This window comes from Schistocerca gregaria, chromosome X (assembly GCF_023897955.1).
Source record: "Schistocerca gregaria isolate iqSchGreg1 chromosome X, iqSchGreg1.2, whole genome shotgun sequence".
In the NCBI taxonomy this organism is placed as follows: domain Eukaryota; kingdom Metazoa; phylum Arthropoda; class Insecta; order Orthoptera; family Acrididae; genus Schistocerca; species Schistocerca gregaria.
In genome coordinates this window covers 300,117,748-300,141,700 of record NC_064931.1, presented here as the reverse complement: position 1 = coordinate 300,141,700, position 23,953 = coordinate 300,117,748, and positions in this window count along the sequence as shown.

Sequence of the window (23,953 nt, the reverse complement as noted above, 5' to 3'; positions counted from 1 at the left end):
CAGGACTGAAGACAACAACAACAACAACAACAACAACATACTTTTTAAAGGGAGCCGAAGAATGCTTTTCATGGCGAGCGAAAAGATGTTTGGAAGAAGAGGACTGCAGGTCCAAAATAGCGGAAGTTCTGTAGTGAACACAGTTCGCTTCTCTTCTCTTCTCTTCTCTTCTCTTCTCTTCTCTTCTCTTCTCTTCTCTTCTCTTCTCTTCTCTTCTCTTCTCTTCTTTGTCTCTACTTCATCATCAGCTGTACATTGGAACCGGCAGGTCGCATACTAGCACCCAAAGATCTCTTTGTTTCTTCTGGTCTGTCGGCCGCGGTGGTCTCGCGGTTCTAGGCGCGCAGTCCGGAACCGTGCGACTGCTACGGTCGCATGTTCGAATCCTGCCTCGGGCATTGATGTGTGTGATGTCCTTAGGTTAGTTAGGTTTAAGTAGTTAAGAGTTCCAGGGCACTAATGACCACAGCAGTTGAGTCCCATAGTGCTCAGAGCCATTTGAACGATCTTCTGGTCTGGGAAAGTCGTTCATATCTTGTCATGTGTTATGAAGTAGAGCTGATCTACTGCAGGAAATTATGTGGCTGAGAAACATGTTGCAACGTTTCGTTAGATACATCCATTAGTGATGCGGCTGCTCGACGTTCGTGCTCGATGAGGAACAACGAACGCTGTTGGACACTTAGATATGTTGCAGCATCTCCAATGTTATAAGCTGTTTGGGAGGCATCGGTTATGACCTGAAGTAGGTGCTCAGGACTCCACAGTCTTTGTTCAAACATCATTTGCATTAAAGAATCGTACAACATAAAGTAAGATGGTGCACAAATTCACAGGAAACAACACCCAGTGGATGGAATACAAGCAGAAGCTTGTGCACTTAAATGAATGCTACTGTGAAGAAGACAACAACTAATTTAATCGATCATATTTTCTGAACGCAAAAATTTACAGCATCCGTCAAGTCTATTTTGAATCAGACCTTGTACACAGTTACCAGCGGAGTGGAAAAATATGTATTTCTGTTAAAAATCTGAGTGTGTACGAGTTTTTTATATTTTTTTTATTTTATTTTTTTTTTACCTCCGATCGGTTGCAGGAGCGTCTTCATTGCGCCTACAGTATGCAACCGATAACTCTCACGAAGAAGGAAACACATGACAGTTACGTTATGCTGACTGCCTGAAATCAGAAGAAACCCCTTGAGCCGGAGCTACACACTTGGCGGGAGACAATGTTTTCTAGGCATCTTTAGGTGGTCACTGTGTGCTAAGAACTGAAAATATCGACGTGTTGCGATAGTTGGGCATACTAGAGAGACTGCACATCACATCTGCGCAGAGCTCGCAGGATTTTAGTGTGTTTTTAATTTTGCGGTGGAACAGAGATTGTAAAAAAATAGCCTTTGCACTATCACAGTGTCGTATATATTGAATATGACACAGAACATTAGTTTGGCCTGGACATGGATGATAAAAGAATTCGGTTGTGGCGTTGTGTAAAGAGCCATTCCAGAATTCGAAACAAAGGGGATATTGTGAAAATATAAATCTAATGGATAGACAGGAATTCATACTCTGCTCCTTCCGAAGAGGATTACAACGTCTTCAACGTCTATGACCAAGGCTATGGCGTGATAAAAGACACTTAAACTTTTTTTAAGAATTTGAAATGTAACTGCTCAGATGTTTTGTGGAACGATTTCTCTAAGAGTAAGAAATAAAATAGGTTAAAGAAAAATTTGATGCGCCTTGAATGATGCTCGAATTCATGTACAATAAATGGGACGGTTCTACTCCTTAAAATTTTAATATTTTAGGTTAAACATTGAACTTATTCTCAGTCAGCACCTCATTTATTGTGCATGATTTCGAGCATCACTCGAAGGAGCTCCAAATATTTCTGTGATCTGTATTATTTCTTACTTTTAGACAAATCATTTCATGAAACATTTGAGCTTCTTTTTTCATTTTTGTATTTAATTTTTCTATTGACAGTTAAATATCATTCCAATGCAACTTTTGATACGTAAAATAGGTAGGCCTTTAAGAGATGAAATTCTTAACAGTCTGTTTACGTCACCAGTTCGTGAAACATTTCAATTTTCTCTCAAATCACTAGTTAAGATTTTCGTGGTTACCCTGATTACAATCGTGCAGTTAAATCGTTTTTGTGGAATTAGGTCTCACGCTGGTCAATTTAATTCACCATTCGTTGATTTCCCACCCTTTGTTTGGCTACAAAAATTCGGAAAAACACCCATTGTCTAATATTCAGGGAGTTTTGTTTTCGATCTGCTCAAACGATTGACCATAAATGGAAAAGCAGCGTCGGTAACAAGTGTGCTTGGTTTTTCGTGGAATCTGGTAGGATTGCAGTGGCACCTACTGTACAGAATCTAGGATGGCAGTAAATCAAGGCGCTGCTCAGATCTAAATACGAGCCCAGGCAACCAACATCGTGACGCAAACGCAGCTGTAATATTAGTCTGAGCCCGCACTTCCACACAGACGCCGGCTCTGTACCAAGGCGTGTAGCTGTGACCACTCCGACTCTATCCTAATGCGACACATTTACTCTCAATTTCCGTCTTCTTTTCATCTCTTTGCGGAATGCCGATTCCAATTCCTTCTCATTTAATGCTTACGCTCCAACGTTTTTTCATATTTACACTCACTTCTTTCTTTCCTTAGACTATTTCTCATTTGTTCTTCTACCAAATCTAGCTTCGAATTTTTCTACATTTAGTATTTGCCTTCTGAACACATTTCTTACTCATTCTGTATTATGTTCTTTGTATTGCGTATTTCTGACTCAGCTTCTTGGATCCAGCTTGTTCTGCAGATCTTTTCTCAGATATAGCTTACAACCGTTTTTGTTGGCGTATTCTCGTTCATTCTGTGTAAATGCCCAAAAACATATTTTATTATTCTTGTGTGTTTCATATTTTTTGCTATGTTTCATCATCGTTTCTAAATTTTCGGGCTTAAATGCTTCCTGGCGAACCTAAATTTGCCCTCACATTTCTTCTCTGTGTGTTAGGCATTCGACTGCGTGGAGGAATTCTGGATTTTCTACCAACTCGTAATTTTTCTTCTTGCATTTCTCGATATTAACTTTTATTATTGTTGCTAGTGTCATTACAACAGAAAACACTGCAATTGACTACACTATGCCATATTTCGTATTTTATCACTATGCAGACATTTTCCTAGCATTTAAGACTTCGTGATGTGGTGGACAATTCGTGCAGACCCCAGTACAGGGGCTTTTCGTAGATGGCAGATAGATATTTTATCAATGACAATGGTTCTCATGTGCCTCTAAGATCTTTCGCGCTGTTTCCAGTATGCCGAAAACCACTAGGACCACTTTCATACTATGTTTATTATTACTATTATTATTATTATTGTTAACATCACCACTATTATTACTTATCGTCATTGCTTGTTAAAGAGCGAGGTTTAACTTGAATCCTTTTATAATGGTTTCTTTGTGTTTTTTCTCTCTTTGCATGTTCTCTTCATGTGTTCTTATGTTGTGTGTCTTTGGGTTTAGATGAACATAATGAACGCATTATCCTAGATAGATACAAAACCAACAACCAACTTGGTTGTACAACTTTATATATCTATTTGCTTCGCAAATGAGGAGATTAAAAGAACGTTTGATGAGACACGAGGAATTATTCAGATCGTTAAGTGAACGAAAGTTAATTGTGATGACCGACCGGCGTTCAGTAGTAGACAAAAGGAGAGAAACGAAAATAGCAAGAGAGCATGGACTGGAGGAAAAGAATTAAAGCGGAAGACGCCGGGTAGAAATTTGCGCAGACCACATGTTAATCATTACTAACAACTTTTTAAAGAATTATGAAGGAACGTTGTTTAAGTGGAAGAGATCTGGAGACATTGGAAAGTTTCAGATAGATAATGGTAAAAGAAAGTTTCCGAAAGCAGATTATAATGTGCAAAATGTTCTAGGAGCAGATGTGCACTGTGACGATAATTTATTGGTTACGGACTGCAGAATAAAATTAAATAAATGAGTTTCTTTTCTAGTCCTATCTTCAGCGCTTCTGTAAGCATAGAATTTTCGTACCGAGTCTGTACCACCTGATAATTTGATGAACAACTATCTAACGCATAATCATTAAGGATTCGCATATTCCACCTACCGTTTTATTTTGTGTATGACAATCACGTTGTGGCCTCTAGGAACAAACAAGCAAAATATCGCAGGCAGAAGTCAAAGGCAATACTTACAATGGCACAACGGTATGAAGCCGAAGTATCAGAGGACGAAATAATAATGTATCCAGTGCACTAGTGAAAAGTGAGAAGTCTGAAATATGATGACAAGCTACAAAACATTACTGCAGAAGATAGGTGCTTGTTATTTAAGACCAGTATATACACGGGAAGTGAAAGGGGTATGATGGTATGGTGTTCCATTTCCAGCGAAACAAAAATGCTTGTGACGGGATTACCTTACGGAGTTACGATAAGACGTATCACATGGAGCGCAGTGAATAAACGCCAGGCGCCGGACAGACGCGTTGCAATTATACGACAGAAGCAAGAGCCAGCGATACCGAGCCGGCGCTCCCATTCCACAGCCAATTAAAGCGAGGAAATTGCACTTGCAAGTGAAGCACGGCTAAACGGTTTGCCTCGGCCAACCGCTGATCGCAATCTCTTGCTCAAGATCGGAGCCTCGCATTCCATTAACTGGATGTTTCGTCACACAGAAGCCGGCTGCTCCTGATACCAGCTCCGTGGTCTGCTCGTTATCGACACGTTCTCACTAGTTATGCGTGTGTTGCTTATAATGAATTTCTTGCAGTTCTATATACATGTCTGAGTGCCCAGTTTCGAATACTTATGCGGGTGTGCGTGCTCTGGGAGCAGTTCACGTTCGATTCTAGATAAACTGTCCATCCGCTAAGATTGACTGAATATCTTTTCTTTTTCTTTTTTTGTTAGTTTCCCACCGCGTTTCGCCAAAAACCGATGCCTTTCTTCCAATAATCCCCATGTGATGTCACTTGACGTCTCCGTAATATTTTCACATTATCTAAACCGACGTTTTACGAACTTAGCCTTGTTGTTGTTGTTGTTGTTGTTGTTGTTGTGGTCTTCAGTCCTGAGACTGGTTTGATGCAGCTCTCCATGCTACTCTATCCTGTGCAAGCTTCTTCATCTCCCAGTACCTACTGCAACCTACATCCTTCTGAATCTGCTTAGTGTACTCATCTCTCGGTCTCCCTCTACGATTTTTACCCTCCACACTGCCCTCCAATGCTAAATTTGTGATCCCTTGATGCCTCAAAACATGTCCTACCAACCGATCCCTTCTTCTAGTCAAGTTGTGCCATAAACTTCTCTTCTCCCCAATCCTATTCAATACCTCCTCATTAGTTACGTGATCTATCCACCTTATCTTCAGTATTCTTCTGTAGCACCACATTTCGAAAGCTTCTATTCTCTTCTTGTCCAAACTAGTTATCGTCCATGTTTCACTTCCATACATGGCTACACTCCAAACAAATATTTTCAGAAATGACTTCCTGACACTTAAATCTATATTCGATGTTAACAAATTTCTCTTCTTCAGAAACGCTTTCCTTGCCATTGCCAGTCTACATTTTATATCCTCTCTACTTCGACCATCATCAGTTATTTTACTTCCTAAATAGCAAAACTCCTTTACTACTTTAAGTGTCTCATTTCCTAATCTAATTCCCTCAGCATCACCCGATTTAATTAGACTACATTCCATTATCCTCGTTTTGCTTTTGTTGATGTTCATCTTATATCCTCCTTTCAAGACACTGTCCATTCCGTTCAACTGCTCTTCCAAGTCCTTTGCCGTCTCTGACAGAATTACAATGTCATCAGCGAACCTCAAAGTTTTTACTTCGTCTCCATGAATTTTAATACCTACTCCAAATTTTTCTTTTGTTTCCTTTACTGCTTGCTCAATATACAGATTGAATAACATCGGGGAGAGGCTTCACTTCTTTACTATTTCGAGCTCTTCGTTTAACATGAATGTATGAGGATGTAACACAATCGAATGTGTATCCGATCAATGTATTAAATTATGAGAAAACACGTAGTCAAACGTATGATAAGTGTTTATACATTCACAGTGTAATTGTGTGACAAACTGACAAATTTCTGAACCAAATGTCCAATCTACACTGAAAGAAATGGCTGTACAAATGTGTTACACATGTATATTTGACTGTAATTTTCCACTAAAAGCCACCCTCCTTAAATTGCGGGTCTGATTACAACTTCCTTTGCTATTAAAAAATAAAGAGAAAAAAGTCAGGATATAACTTGGTGATGAGGCATAAGCTCCGGAAGCACGAGAATTGAGAAAAAAATCGGCCGTTCTCTTGTCAAGGGGACCATCACGGCCTACGCCTTAAGGTGTTTGTAGAAACCACTGAAAATCAAATCTGCATAGTCGGACGAGGATATGAACCGCCAGCCGCCTGATTGCGAGTCTATTGTTATAACACATCACCATCTCTCCCGTTGATATTACAATATTACACATTAGCCTATATTTTCGTAAACAGCTTTTGTCTAGTGGGGAGAAAATGTAGATCTCACGAACGACGTTCCATGAATGTATGTCTGCGTTGCAGAAGAAACATCTTGCTTACATTGTTAGTTTTCACATATACCAGGGAACACAGAAATAGTTTAAGATTTTATAACATTAATATTTCGAATTAATACAATAAATAACGAAATGAAAGTGAAATATTATTGGTTTCCCTTCTTAAATCAGTCTTTTGACTATTTTGAAGTCATTTTACCCTTCCTGTTCTACGTCAGCAAGTTCATGCATATACGCCTTCCACTTTATGCATTCTGAATAACTTAAGGTACACATTTCAATTTTTTACTTCTCTTTCAATTCTAAGGCGATACTGTTCATCCATTAATAAAGTAACTAATCCTTGATGTCTCAGAATACAAGCGACTGACCAGGTTTTTTCTTTTTATTTTACATTACGATTTCTCGACAGACAATTCCAGCACCAGCTCTATATAGTACAACTCCGTGTCGTTTTTTGTTATTCTTTGGCTTCTGGCTTCTGTCTACTGTTTCTACCGCTGTCCACGCTAAGCAGGGCCTGTCACGCAGACGACACAGCCTTGTAACTCGCGGACCTATTGTACTTGCCATGAGGCAGAGACACTCCTACAAACACACCTGACATCTCTTCTTCAGTTTATCACCAGAATTTTTATAATAAGATTCTGGAAAATCGAAATCATTAGAGAAACAAAAAATGTTTGAAAATACCTGAAGCTGATTGCCTCATTCGTTGCAGCAGACCTGTCTCCGTTGCATATGTTATGGTTACTCCTATTAACAAAACACAACGATTGTACTGTTATCAAAGTTGTGTAGTTGCGACGCTTTCAGCTGACCCGTGCAGCCTATTTCTCAACGTAAGTAAATACAGCACAGGAAGAAACAGGTGCAGCACAAGCAGAGCAGACTCTGGGCGGCAGCGAGGCGGAATTGCGAAAACAAGCCGTAAACGGACGGCACGGAGCAACACCTCACAGAGTTTGCAACCCCGGACTGCTCATCACTCAAGCAACAAGTCATTTTCAAATACTTCGACCTCTGAAATAGCGATTGTAATTATTATATCTATCGCACTGCATATTTAGGCCAGAAGTTCTTAATATATCGTACTTCTGCACTTTTCACTTCCTTTGCTCCTTTTCAGACAGTCGTAGATAAAAGATAATACGGCTACCGCAACAGGTGATATCTTTCACAATACAAGAAGCAGGGAAAATACAATTTACATGTTAACAAAATTACTACAATAAGTGACTTTTAATTCGTTGTTGTTTATCTACAATGAGTTACTAGTTTGAGTGGATAGCCCCTTGTCTTCAGATGCTTGGAACATGTCTGACCAAGGGGATCGTAACTAATGACTAACCCACTATGTGAAAATAGGTTGTAAGACGTAAGGATTGATGAATTTTGACTTAACTCAATTTTGACCTACAAACACATTACGAGAGCTTAGACCTCGTTTTGGTGCAGTATTGCGGATATAACAAGGCATTTAGCGTTTTGATCACTAGCTTCTCTAAGATTTTTCTGTGTACAACAAACGAATGGTTGGTGCAGTATCGCAGTCAGAACGAGCTGTACATAGTGTTTACATGTGACATGAGATCAAAGAAAACATGTGAAAGGTAGAATGCTAATGTGTCGAAGGCCTCTGCAGGAAAATATTTTAATTTCCCATGTTAGGCGGTCCACAAAGTTCATAAGTTCAACTGTATGTGCTCTACTTCAGTGTACTTAATTACATCAGGAATAGCGAAAATATAAACAATGCGAGCTAGTTAGTACTGCCTGCCTAAGATATACTTCCAACGTGCGATTAATTGATCATGTTAATTCTTCTCTTGTTGTACTCAGCGTGGATATTTCATTGATTTCTGTTTAATGGACTCAACAGTACCTCTCCTGCCGGCCGCGGTGGTCTCGCGGTTCTAGGCGCGCAGTCCGGAACCGTGTGGCTGCTACGGTCGCAGGTTCGAATCCTGCCTCGGGCATGGATGTGTGTGATGTCCTTAGGTTAGTTACGTTTAAGTAGTTCTAAGTTCTAGGGGACTGATGACCACAGCTGTTAAGTCCCATAGTGGTCAGAGCCATTTGAACCAGTACCTCTCCTCACTCAGCAAATATGTATCATCTGTTCCTCTCTGCTATACAAGATCTGAAACACCCAACATGTTGTCCAAACGCATGCGTTGTATACATGTTTCGTGGTTCGCACGAATATCATCATTCGGCAGTTGTGTCATACACTAATGTAAACCCAAAGTTACGCTTCCTTTAACATTCGAACCGAAGCCAGAGCCGGGAGCCTAACCCGTGATCTCGTTTTATGAATCCGGCCTGTTCAAAACCCTTATGAATAGCGAATATCGCTATAATCCAAACACAAATGCATAGTAATCTCGCCAGTACTGACTGAAGCGCGTTTATTGACTCAGGAATTACAATTCTTTAAACCAGCTGTATTCTGTGGATGCCGTTGCAATGGATTCTTGGGAGCGTTGAATGATGTCAAGATATTACATATTATTTAAGTGAAATAAATTAAAATTATTTAAAATAATGAAACATTATAGGATTAGAGTGGCAATATTAGTTACATTATAATCAAATACATTAATTTTAAAACCCTCTTTAATGGTACTTTTCAAAAGAGCAGAAGAAGTTATCCTTCATTAAATTCTTTAATTCAGTATTAAATTCCGGCATATTACGTACTACACGTTTCATATACTCTTGTAAGTTTCTATGCACATGTGTACGCATATAATAGTGGCGCCCAGTATTACACTCACGATATGCACTATTTTTCAGAAAAGAAAAATATTTGTAATTTCAAAGGCCATTTAAGAATATATGTATACTGAAACAACTGTCCAAAGGCCACTTTTCTTGAATAGGTCTCTGTCAGACATTATGAACAAGCATCAGATGCAATTCTTACATTTCTGTATCCTGAAAATATTATCCCAGTGAACTGAACGTCTCCAGGACTGGTTCTGCAGCTTATTAGTGTCTGGATATATGCGGTATAAACTAGTTGCTTCAGTTTTGTATTATCTACAGCCATAGTCATGCCTACTCTACTGTACATGTAGGACCAAAAATAACCACTATTTTTATGTGAAAACTCATAAATCTATTTAAATGAATAAATAAACTGTATTAACATTCTGCATTTATATTATTCAAGTCTGCTCGTCTATTTCTCAACGTAGTCAACCTGGCGGAGAACAAATTTCTCCCTTCCCAGACGCCATTTTGTTGATCTGTCATTGTAGAATGTTTGACTTTGTCGACGAAGCCAGAGCCGCAGCTCTGCTTGTACCACTTCATCACTATCGAAGTGAAATCATCCAAGGTGTTCTTCAACATTTGGAAACAGATGAAAATCGGATGCTTTCCAATATTAATAAACTTCAGCAACAGCCTTATACTTTAAGATATTTAATTTTATTCTTAAAGCAACCTGTTTCAGCAATTTACTATGCCGTCTTCAGGCCCCATAAGCTTTTATGCAAATAAACGAAATTATCGTATAGCGCCATAAAACGCTGGATATTGTGAATTACAATCGTTAGACAATGGCTTCATTGATGAATCATTGGTATAACGATTGGAATTCACGATATCCAGTGTTTTATGGTGCTATACGATAATTTCGTCTATTTGGATAAAAGCGTATGGGGCCTGAAGATGGCAAAATGAATTACCGAAACTTCCAAAGTAAAATAAAATACACTCCTGGAAATTGAAATAAGAACACCGTGAATTCATTGTCCCAGGAAGGGGAAACTTTATCGACACATTCCTGGGGTCAGATACATCACATGATCACACTGACAGAACCACAGGCACATAGACACAGGCAACAGAGCATGCACAATGTCGGCACTAGTACAGTGTATATCCACCTTTCGCAGCAATGCAGGCTGCTATTCTCCCATGGAGACGATCGTAGAGATGCTGGATGCCTGGCGCCTCAGTTGGACCAGCGTTCGTGCTGGACGTGCAGACCGCGTGAGACGACGCTTCATCCAGTCCCAAACATGCTCAATGTGGGACAGATCCGGAGATCTTGCTGGCCAGGGTAGTTGACTTACACCTTCTAGAGCACGTTGGGTGGCACGGGATACATGCGGACGTGCATTGTCCTGTTGGAACAGCAAGTTCCCTTGCCGGTCTAGGAATGGTAGAACGATGGGTTCGATGACGGTTTGGATGTACCGTGCACTATTCAGTGTCCCCTCGACGATCACCAGAGGTGTACGGCCAGTGTAGGAGATCGCTCCCCACACCATGATGCCGGGTGTTTGCCCTGTGTGCCTCGGTCGTATGGAGTCCTGATTGTGGCGCTCACCTGCACGGCGCCAAACACGCATACGACCATAGTTGGCACCAAGGCAGAAGCGACTCTCATCGCTGAAGACGACACGTCTCCATTCGTCCCTCCATTCAGGCCTGTCGCGACACCACTGGGGGCGGGCTGCACGATGTTGGGGCGTGAGCGGAAGACGGCCTAACATTGTGCGGGACCGTAGACCAGCTTCATGGAGACGGTTGCGAATGGTCCTTGCCTATACCCCAGGAGCAACAGTGTCCCTAATTTGCTGGGAAGTGGCGGTGCGGTCCCCTACGGCACTGCGTAGGATCCTACGGTCTTGGCGTGCATCCGTGCGTCGCTGCGGTCCGGTCCCAGGTCGACGGGCACGTGCACCTTCCGCCGACCACTGGCGACAACATCGATGTACTGTGGAGACCTCACGCCCCACGTGTTGAGCAATTCGGCGGTAGGTCCACCCGGCCTCCCGCATGCCCACTATACGCCCTCGCTCAAAGTCCGTCAACTGCACATACGGTTCACGTCCACGCTGTCGCGGCATGCTACCAGTGTTAAAGACTGCGATGGAGCTCCGTATGCCACGGCAAACTGGCTGACACTGACGGCGGCGGTGCACAAATGCTGCGCAGCTAGCGCCATTCGACGGCTTCCTGGTGTGTCCGCTGTGCCGTGCGTGTGATCATTGCTCGTACAGCCCTCTCGCAGTGTCCGGAGCAAGTATGGTGGGTCTGACACAACGGTGTCAATGTGTTCTTTTTTCCATTTCCAGGAGTGTATCTTAAAGTATACAGCTGTTGAGGAGGTTAATTGACATTGAAAAGTACTTACCAGCTGGTGTGCCCTGGCCGTGATGGACCGACAGCGATTGAAAATCCGATCGGTCCAGGTTGGAAATGTATGGAGGATAATCGATTGCAGTGAACCCAAGGCGTCGAATTGTCGCATCTGTGGCAGCCCCCGTGTGTGGTCCGGCATTGTCATGTTAAAGCAGAGGGTGCTGGAAGCACGGATGAACTCTTTGAAGTGGTGCTTTCATTTTTCTGAGGATCTCTCGCGCACTAACGTAGTGACGTTAAACACCGTCATGTTACAAGCTACAATTCGGAGCCCTCTGGTGACAGAGGGTTGCAACTTACGTCAGCGAAGCGGAAATGTCGACTGGGTAATATGAATGGCATGTAATGACAAAACCGATGTTGAGGACAGAATAAAAAAATCGAAGGCACTAATTTTCAGCAACCCCTCCTACTTCAGTTTCACTGTTTGGATAGTTTACCTTATTGATGGTGAAAATCTATGAGAAGTACTGAACCTTATATACTGATACTTGTCCACTCTAAATCTTAATACATTAGCCTTATCCATCTGTTCAAATTTACAAATGTTTCATTAGCTCCTTTATCTGTAAGAGAAATGATAGTACATCTTATTCATATACTTGTCTCACCCGAAAAAGGTCAAAATTCAGATCTTCTAGCAATGGAAATGGAGTGTCATTCACATTGCGGTGAGCTTTCGTGCATGCAGTGTGGTATAATGATTAACGGCTTTGGCGAGTGTTCTGCAAACTTAACAACCAGCAGTTATTTGTTATTTTGGATTTGTCGCTTGAAGTATATTTTTTTTGTAATGTTAGTCATATCTACAATATTCGATGAATGTATAAATACCAGAATTCGGGAATATTCGCTGTCTGTATAAATAACTGCACTCTCCGTCCAGGAGATCAAATCTATTCTGCCTGTACGCTGTAGTCAGTAATAAACGTGCTCTCTGTACTATATGTTGTACTTCAGTAACTACTCTGCCTCCGAATTCAGACTTGACTTGGGCTTCGAAATGACGTCATCTTGTGGAGACGACGGGTACTTCAAAATATCTACATGACAGTAGCTCCAGTTAATCAACATCAAGCCGTCACCTACACTGGCAGGAACCACAATATAAGCAGTACATCTTTTCTACGACCTGAATATTCAGGAGAGAGTTGGATTCCAAAACAGCAGTTCGTCAGCTGCACATTAGGCTTCCATACGTGTTCTCCGGAGACCGTGCTCAGAACCTGACCACACGGCTTAAAAGATTCTACCGGGACGCCAGATACGTGGATGACATGATCTGTTTCGCAAATGTATACTTCTGCTTGGATGGTAAAGCCTAGCGATATTTCGAGATCAACGAAGAGAAACTCGATAGTTAGGACAAATTCCAAAATATATTGAAGAAAACGTTTGTTGACAACCAGCAAGTCTGCTTAGCAGAAGAATAATTCAACAACAGGGCCCAGCGTCATGGCGAAACGATACAGTCATACATATAGAATGTTTTGGCCCTTTGCAACGATGTGAATCAGAATCTGACAGAAACCGATAAAATTTGACATTTGACGAAACAAGTCGCAAAAGAAAAGTAGCAAGCTCTTATGGTAAAGGATAGCACAACAGCCGAAGAATTCATCAAATGATGCCAGCACATCGAGAAAATGCAACAGAAAAAGAGTCAGAGGGAAGAGGCGTGAACGACTGCTGTATGTGGTCTCTGTGGCAGTTGTGGGAGACCACCATCAGCTCGTCTCTCACATAAGCCAGACGGCAAGGAAAAACTTACGGCAGTGTGTGGCAGCCAGAAATGTCGGACCAAGTACAGAAAAGACAGCGAATGCCGAACCCTACGCCAAGAGGTAATAGATAATGTATTGACCTTTGATACGAATCTCCACCATTAGTCAGACACACCGTGAAGAATGGACTCAACCAACTTGGACTTTGGCTGCTACTTGCAAACGAGAACTCGAAATCATAACAATGAAGTTAAAACCAAGAAGGTAATGTACCCCGCTGAAGAACAATCATTTGGAGAACGGAGGGCATTACGCCAGTCTGTTTTCATTGTGGACTCCCTGGAAACGTCGTTCGCTGCTGCAGTGAAAGAAAATGAGAGTTCATTGACTATTACACCGTGAGACGTCATCTATCACGATAGTCATATTCTCACCAGTCAACTACAGACAGTTATAGACGACCTGTGAGCCGAATCTCTTCAGCGTACCCCTGAACGAGGTCGCTCCGCAACCCGCCCGAGCCGTTCCCCGTCGCAGTACAGATTTACCAGCCACTTGCCTGGCTGCCGAATTGGGGAAAACTGAGTGAGGCGACCATCTATTGAGTTGAAGCCACCACAGATGCAATTTTTCATGTGTGACATTTATGAAGACTTCTCAGGGACTCTTTTTTCTGAAATGTCGAATGCTTATAGTCACCTGCTAAAGAAGACTATATTTTGCGATGTGAAAGCGATTGTGCTAAAAGTCACAAACGGGAAATATGTCCAGCTGACAGGAACAATGTTTCGTCATATGAAAGCGATTGTGCTGAATTTCACAAATGGGAAATATGCCTGGCTGAAGGAACATGTATTGCAAAAATAACTATCAATGACAAAACGCAGCCCTTCGAGTTTGTCAGTTCAACATAATGTAACCATGACGTTATTCTCGGATGGGACTTCTTGTAGGCATTACAAGCAATCGTAGACATTTGAGGATCACAGCTCATGACTATCGGAGCTATACCAACAATTGCATGTACCAAACAACGCTCTTGGCGGTTGCTTACCGCCAGAGAAGTTCTTATCCCGCCATTATCAACAAGACGAGTTCTAATCGTCAATCGGGATACACAGTTAAGCTGTGTAGCTTACTTCGATTGCAGAAAGCTATTCAGGCTCAAAAAATATATCTACATGCCAGCGACGATCAGAAGGTTTGTGGGTAATCAAAGGGAACTTTCGATCTGTAATTGTCACGAGGAGCAACAACTCATCCCTACAGGTATGTGCGTAGGTACAATCGGCCCAGCCCAGAAACAGCAGCTTAGTGTAATCGACAAAGAAACGTGACCCGCTACTAGTACAGACAATGCAGCGGAGTAAGCTACTATCGAATTTCTAATAGTATCTAGCCCGATCGGGGAATAACATCAGTCAGTAACATTAATTCTGCGCCAGTTTTGGGATGCTCTCAAATCCGGAATGTACAAAAGAGAGACCAAGAGCCCCATGATAAAACACCATATCAGCACTGGATATCATCCACGAATCAGCCAGCTCTCATGTAGAGTGTCGTCGGCTGAACGACCAATAACCTGGGAAGAAGTGGAAACGATGCTGTAAGATGACATCACACAACCTTCAGAGCGTTTTAGTTCTCTCCGGTGGCCCTTGTGAAGAAGAGAGACGGAAGATGGTATTTCTGCGACAATTACTGACGACTGAAACAAATTACGAAGGAAGATGTTTGTCTGTATATTGCTAGACATTAAAAACAACCATCATTGCTTCAAAGGAAAAAAGTGTTTCTAAAATATGAACATGCAGACAGGCTACTGGAAAATCGAGCATGCAGAAGCTGACCGGGAAAAAGCTGCCTTCATAACTCCTGATGGCCTCTATGAGTTCAAAATTATAACATTTTGATTATGTAATAGTTCAGCCACCTTCGATCATATGGTGGACAACCTGTTTCGAAACCTTAAATGAACGACATTCTTCTGCCATCTGGATGACACTGCCATTTCTTCCATGACATTTGAAGAACATCTGAGCTGACCGAAAATTGTGATGAAGTGTGTTCAGATTGCATGTCTCTGCATGAATTCGAAAAAGTGCCTCTTCGTCGCCCAATAAATAAAAATCTTAGGGCAGCTATTGAATAGCAACGAAGCATGTTCCAAATCAGAGAAAATAAGCGTAGTCACAGATATTCCCAGTCCTCACCACGTTCGTGATGTGGGAAGTTTTCTCGGTATTTGCCCCTATTACCGACGATACATAAACGTGTTCCGTATCAAGGCATGTCCCCTGCAAGAGCTACTCTATGGAAACGGCAAATTTTCCTGAAACAGTGTGCAAGAAAGATCTTTCCTTGTCCTTAAGGTGCCCTAACAAAGTCTCCAGTCCTAAGGAAGGTGAGGCACGCAGCAATCAGTCCCAATCACATTAGTTTTTATTACTATTGCATATATAGATTTCGGGTATAAATAGCCATCTTCAGTGTATTTGAATTACAGTCCAACACACTCTCGGCAGTACATGTGACCATATGATCTTATACGATCTTACTGGTATATAGGCAGAAGGAAACTGTGGCGGGTCACCCCGTTATTCCTGCTTCACAGTCACAAGACAGAAAAGACAATAATACAGTGTTCCCATTTGAACGGGACGATACTCAGAATGAGTGCGTGAAACGCCTCATCACAAAGACCGAAGAAGAAGCCAGGTGAAAGACCGATAATGCTACAACCCCAAGAACTGACCACTGAGACACAGTCCAAGAGACTTGGTATGCATTTTTATGCCTGTGTGGAAAGTGGTACTATCGGAAAATTTACTAAAATGCTACTTTGAGCTGTGTCGTATCCTTCGTCGCTTGTCGGACGTTACATATGAAATTGTGGATTATTATCCTTCATCAAGAGGGCGCAAGCTCATATAGGTCGTCCATGTACTTCATATGAATCCCTACTACTGTCCAGAAGCTCAAATCGACGGTGGGGGGAGGGGGTTCAAGAAGCTGTAGATCCACTCTACCGCCGCGAAGCTTTGACTGGAGTGGTTACATTCGAAGCTCATCGTAATGAAGAGGTTATAACAACACAACTAGAACGCGAGGATCTATTAGCATCTCCATACAGTGTACTCGTATAAACATATCCAGCTCTAGGGTGCTGCAGTCGGCTCCAATGACGACTTCTGAAACAGCGGATTACTGTTTATCCAAGAGAAAGAGCAATTCAGTCCTCTCGGCTGCGCGCAGTGTGGTGTTATGGTTAGCGTCACTCGCTGGCGTCGTACGGATCGCTCGTTTAAAATTGGCCACCAGTAATTATTTGTTATTTCATATTTATCATTTCTGCAAGGCTCTCAAACTATCTTATGTTCGTATTATCTTGAATATTCTATGGTTGGATAAATGCTAGCATTCGGGAATATTCGAACTTACGTATATTGAATAACTGCACACTATAGAGATCGGTTCTGTTCTGGTTGTACGTTGGTGACAGTAATAAACGTGATTTCAGCTCTAAGTATTGAACTTCTTCTTACGTAATCAAAATATCCACTGGTGTACTGCCGGTCTATAGTGTCCAACGGGCACAATATTTCGGCGATCAAACATGTCGCCATCATCAGGTGAACTGACGGACTGAGCTCCTGTGAACGTGCCGGCACGGAGATCCGTATGCTATGGCTGCTCAGGGGGAACTGGGTTCGGTCGCGGCGGCGGCCGATTTAAATACCCTCCGCCCGCGGCGCGCTCCCTCCGCCGTCCGCGCCCCGCGCCACGGTAGCGCGGTGGAACAGTTTGCGACGGCGTCTGAGATGACGTCGGTGTGATGGCTCTGTCCGCCGTGGTCGTCACAACTATGCGTTTGCTCGATTTACTCTTGATTAACCCAATCGCTGGTTCCCAAGCCTTGCTAAGATTATAGCCACAGTCACGGTTTATGAGGTCGTCATTGGTGCGAATTTCGATGGCCTCTCTAACAACACTGTCCCAGTATCTCGACGTCTGTACCAGAATCCTCGTGCGGTCATACTCCATAGCGTGATTTTCCGACAAACAATGTTCAGTGACCGCCAAATTGCTCGGATACGTCAGTCGAGTGTGCCTCTGGTGTTCACGGCATCGATCCTCGACGGTACGCATCGTCTGACCAATATACGACTTGCCACATTGACACGCAATCTGCTACACGCCGGCCTTCCTCAAACCGAGGTCATCATTGGCGCTCCCCACCAGTGCACGAGTTTTATTCGGAGGACAAAACACAGTTCCAACCCGGTGTTTCTTCAGAATGCGGGCGATTTTCCCCGAGAGTGCGCCTGTGTATGGAATAAATGCAGTGCCTACCTCCTCCCTCGTGACTTCATCAATCTCAACAGGTTGTGCTGCAGTGGTTGGGCGGAGAGCACGTTGGATCTGCCACTCTGAGTACCCATTCTTTCGAAACACAGTTCTCAGATGTTCCAATTCCTGGGGTAGACTCTCTGTGTCAGAGATAGTGCGCGCCCTATGTACTAGAGTTTTAAGTACCCCATTCCCCCTGAGCAGCCATAGCGTACGGATCTCCGTGCCGGCACGTTCACAGGAGCTCAGTCCGTCAGTTCACCTGATGATGGCGACATGTTTGATCGCCGAAATATTGTGCCCGTTGGACACTATAGACCGGCAGTACACCCGTGGATATTTTGATTATCAAATACGCCGGGAGAAACTCAAGAATCACTTCTTCTTACGTGATTGTGGTGTCGACGAGATAGAACGAATAGTGGATCCAAAATAGGACCCTGTGCTTCATCTTGTACGATTGCTTCCATTTCCGAATGTTACTCGTCAGGAACACAGAAATAGGCACTCAGTTTCTGTGTGGCTGGCACGTAACTGATACACACTCTTCTCCGCAAAGCAGATAAGACCAAAACCATGAACTTCCTTTGTGTCTTACTGAAACTACAAACATAGTCCTGCTGCGAACCAAAGAAACGACAACGATATCAGCAATGTGTTCAGTAATACGCTGACATAGAGTGACGAGAAGGAAGAAGAAAATTGATTACATAATCTGTGTAACTGTCGCCTGACTAACCAGATCGTTCGGTCTATAATAATTGGGAGCGATATTGCAGTTATCGTTGGTTAGCGTGTTGGCGCATCTCTTAGCTGCGACGAAACGCGCGGCTCTCTGTGCGTTTGCCAAATCCATGGCGAGACGCCATAAACCGGTCGTCGGCGTTGCAAGAGTACTACCGCATGCTACGATCTGACCACCTGCGCGGAAATGTTGTCCCCTCCCATCTGTTCCGTGGGTTTCACTCGTATGCTGACAGTTCTGAATTTCCGCCATACAGAAGTCTGCCAAGAAACATAAGTCTTTCACGAAGACCAATATCTTTTTTAAGAGAGAGCAGACGTGACAGTTTTGGGTAAAACGCTGACGTCAACACATCCTCTTTTTTTCAACCGTGTGTTTAGGGTAAAAGTAGTCTTATAACACTCGTTCCTAGCAAAAGCAAATGTAAGTTATCATTTATTGGGTGAAAACAGTGTAATAATTCCTAACAACTGAAATTAAATTTCGACAACTCCGTTACTTCAAAGTTTTTTTTTTTTTTTCAGCACATTTCTTAATAACGCGTTAATCGCTGTGAAGCTGTTCTCGCATTGTGTTTTGAGGTTAGTAGTGGCAGTCTTTTTGGTGTATTTTTATGTTGCCGAGTGCGGTTTTCGTTCATCTTCACACACAGATATGCTAATGTATCAACTAGTGCTGACACCATTAATATTTTGTACACGATTCAGCATCTAGATAAAAGGCTTTTTGGCAAACGACATCAGACAAAGAGGTCAGTATTTCACTGCACGGTAATAATTTTCACGTTTTGTCTACCAGGACACTGAAGGACTTTAAATGGAATAATTTACCTTGTTTAACTGCAATAAACAATTCTTGAAACGGAGATCGCAAGTCGGGATTCACTTGATCGATATTTCCGGGATCCATTGTCATTGTTATGAAAAAATTATTTTTTACAGAAAAGTAACTATATTTGGACTCAGAACAAGGAAAAAACTTAATGAAGAAATTAAAAACAAATACACGGCCTAAAATGAGGAATTTCGTATCACTGACCGGATTTCTACTACGGGGAGAGGTGATGGATGGTAATTCTATGGTTGAGTACTGCAACTTCTCCTGTAGATAAGAGACGTCTGGCTCTTTGGCAATATCTGGGATCACTTCTCTGTTCCGCTGTCTATGTTGCTTTGTTGTGGAGAAATTCTCTTAAACGAGACTTAATTTTTATTACCGGAAAGTAAAAATGGTGTTCTCGCCTACGAAGTTAGGGTGCCACTAGGGACTGCCTCCAAATAACAGCAGTTTGTTCGCTGCATATGCGTTCTTGTGTTTACAGCTGTTGTAACCAGTTTGGGAACCGATGCACGATAGACTTAATCATAGTGAGGATGGTCAAGTTGACAGCTGAAAGGCAAAACTTTACAATTGCCATTTTTTCAGAAAATTCGTTTTCCGTTCTTCAGTGTTCTCGGTACTCTGTCGCATGTCCCTATACTTTTCCCAAGTCTCAAATCGTGGAGAAAATGATTGAAGCATTCATTACTAGATGGTGAATAGTCTTTCTGCTAAACAGTGTTTCCCAATGGAGTTCCAGTGTCTAGGTCTTCCCCACCTAGCCTGAGATGGTTTGGAGAAGTGAGTGGACACAGCTTTGTGAACTGCGACAGGGAATTTGCAATTACATAGAGACGAAGAGAGGTAGGGAAAGCCTTTCTTCCCCAATATTTGCACACAATTGTTGAGTTAGCTAGAGCAACGAACACATCGCATGTAATGTGAGCAACTGACTTTTTTATTTTAAAGGTACTGCTGAAACATTGGTGACAATGTGAGAGTGTAAGATCTTCAAATGTAGTATGATCAAAGTGCTTAGACCAATCCATCTCAGATACCTATAAAAAAGACCTTCTTACTCTGAAACAATAGAGTGGAAATACATCAAAGTATTCAATAGAGGAAAGAACATGTCAAATGGTTCAAATGGCTTTAAGCAGTATGGGACTTAACATCTGAGGTCATCAGTCACGTAGACTTAGAACTACTTAAACCTAACTAACCTAAGGACATCACACACATCCACGCCCCAGGCAGGATTCGAACCTGTGACCGTAGCACCCGCATGGTTCCGGACTGAGCCACCTAGAACCGCTCCACCACAGCGGCCGGCCAAAGAACATGTCAGATGTATGCCACGCCATACTTCATCTGGAAGACTAGCCATGTTTATCAGTTGTTAAAAAGATGTGTTGACGATTTTTCAATTCATTCCTCGACAGTACAGAATATTTTACACTAAACACTGCAACATTTGCGTACACAGTGGTGGCGCCCGCTAGCGATCCAGATGGGTTTCATAGGATTTATACATCAGGCGAATTTGGTCGCTGACATATCAATGTGAAATCATTATAATGCACCTCAAACCACTGTAGCACTCTAAGCACGCTTCTGGCTCCGAGACACGGATAGTTATACTGCTGAAAGGACGTTGCCGTCGGGGAAGACATCAACCATGAAGAGATGCAGGTGGCTCACAACTGACAGCGTGTCTTCGATTACTAGACATAATGTAACAAAAATGTGATTCACCTTAAAAGCCAACATGTTTTCATTGATCAACGGTCGAATCCCGATAGTTATGTGCCCACTGCAATCGTAATTGATGGTTTCGTTGGATCAACATGTGGACACTTTGGGGTGTTGTGTTGCGGAGGTCCATGTTCAACAATGTGCAATGAACGGTGTGCTCTGAAACACCAGCATTGTGCTCTTTCGGCAGAGATGCCAGAGTTCACCATCTGTCCTACTTTTCAGAGCAGACGAGTCTTCAAACTCCAAGTTATGTGAAGAATCGTAGACGTCCAACCGTTTAGTGCTTAGTGGTAGTTTCACTTATTTACCTCTTTCCGTAGATGCTCACGACAGTAGCAAGTGAACATTCGACCAGCTTCGCCGTTTCCGAGATACTCATTCACAGGTTCTGCGTAATAATATTCTGTCCTTTGCCAAAGTCACTTTTCTCAATGTAATTTCTCATTTGCAGCCCATATCTTCAATATGATGATGCCACCCCCGTGTCAGCTCCGCTTACGTACTTTTGTTTCCACGTCACGTGCTTGCAACGCCACAAGGAGGCATCCAGCATCGCTGTGGGCAGTGTCCTATTAGATAAAATATTACTGCTTTATTTCTGTGTCTGTATTATCACACCGTCAGGTGGCTTGCGGAGTATGGATGTAGATGTAGATGTAGATGTAATAACTTAGTGCATCTGTAAAAATGAAATGAAATGAAATGATCGTATGACATTGTTGGCCGGGAAGCCCCCACCGCGGAAGTTCGGCCGCCGAGTGCAAGTCTTATTTCAGTTGAAACCACATTAGCGACTTGCGTGTCGCTGATGAGGATGAAATGTTGATGAGGACAACACAAAACCCAGTCCAAGAGCGGAGAAAAGCTCCAATCCAGCCGGGAATCGAACCTGGGTCCACTGCATGGGAGTTAAGCGCGTTACAACGTAGCTAAGCAGATAGTGCCTCTGCATTAATATCACTTGAAACAAAAACTTTCGTACTGGCAGTCACAACTTGTCAATTTGCTCATATGGCACTTAGAATGTTCTCAATAAATTATTTATCCAACTTATCCTATTAATTTTCACAGTGATGACGTAGGGAGCTAAATTATGTGATATCAGGACACCTTCTCGGTCTTCTGGATACAGATTTGTTATGTACAGAAAGAGATACATTTTTTCTTTATTCTTCTGACAAATGTGAGATCTGGCACTTAGAACTTTTTCCATTTTTACTCAAGTGGTTTTCCAAAGACAACTGCTAGCCTCAGGGATTATTTGAGTAACGACAATGTTCAACTATGACTAAAAACAGAGCACTGAGGGAGTGGGCGCAGGTTTCCTTCGCCATCCTACCTCGATCTGATCTTGTGGTCCGTCCTTAATAAGCGTTTCATCGAAGAGACGTTGAATTCTGATCTTCTTTGCGGCTGATGTTAATTGGAATAAAATCATTCTGCATGTAGTGAGGTATCGAACGGAGGAAATGAAATAAACAAAGTACATGCTTACATTTCGAAAGCCTTTGAGCGGTGTCTTCTAGGAGCTTAGGCTGCTGGTTGCTCTCCTACCTTTGCCCCTCTTGTAGCGGGTGTCCAGGCAGTGGCAAGGTTCTCTATTTCATTATTTAGCAATTGCTTATTTTAACTTTGTGACCGGATAACGTTTCGGCCTCGGCAGGCGTTAGTTAATCTAAGGCAAGAAAGTCTTGGAGCCCCACCTGTCTATGGATCGGGAAAACTATGTTCTGTTATTTACCATACTTTAACTTTGCACACGGGAAAAGTTTCACCTAGCAGCCACCAAAATTTATTTATTTGCATACCGATTTCAGGGAGCTATAATTTTATTTTCCGTGCACTTCAAAATTAGCACATTTTAATCTAAGAATATACATTAACAATAAAAAGGTAAAATACTGATAGCCATTTCAAATTTTTTTAATGGCATTCATACGAACAACAAATGACGCACAAGTATTATGGCGACTTAATTTCATACTTTTACTGTCATTCTTACATGTTCTTCGATTGATTCGTGCGAGTTGTCAAGTATACTGAAAATCGAGTTATAGCGTACAGAAACGGGTACGCAAATACATAAATTTCGGTAGGTGCTTGAGCAAACAGACAATCACTCACACAGTTTGGGTAAAATAGGAGGGGATGTTCAAAATAAAATGTACGAAACAACACTGTGGGTATACTGTAGTCATTTTTGAAAAGTAATAGCCAGAGACGTGAGCGCAACTATCCCACTGTTTCACAAGCTGAAGGGTGAAGGGTTCCGTATTCCCAGAGTTCCTGTGACTGCGACGGGAGCCACTTCTCCATTACGTCCAGTTCGTCGTCCGAGTTGGAGCGTTCCCTCTGATATATTTTTTTCCAGACGGGAAACATGGAATCACAGGGCTAAATGTACGGGCTCTAGGGCGGATTCACAAGCTGCTCCCACTTGTATTTGGCCATTACACTTTGTGTGGCCTTAAAGACGTGCGGACACGTGTTTTCGTGGAGTAGATTCACTCCCTCTGTGAGCAACCCAGGCGGTTTGCTCTTGATGGACTTGGCTAGTGTCTCACACTACACGTCACTGCTCATGGTTTTTCCATCCTCTACTAGTTCGATGAATATCGGAAATCTGTCGTCTAAAAAGACAGCGAGCATCACGTTGCCTGCCGATGGCACAGCTCTGGATTTTTCAGGAGGGGTGACACATGCCCACTACCACGCCAGACACTACGTTCGCGTCACCTAAGATCTCACTACGTTATCC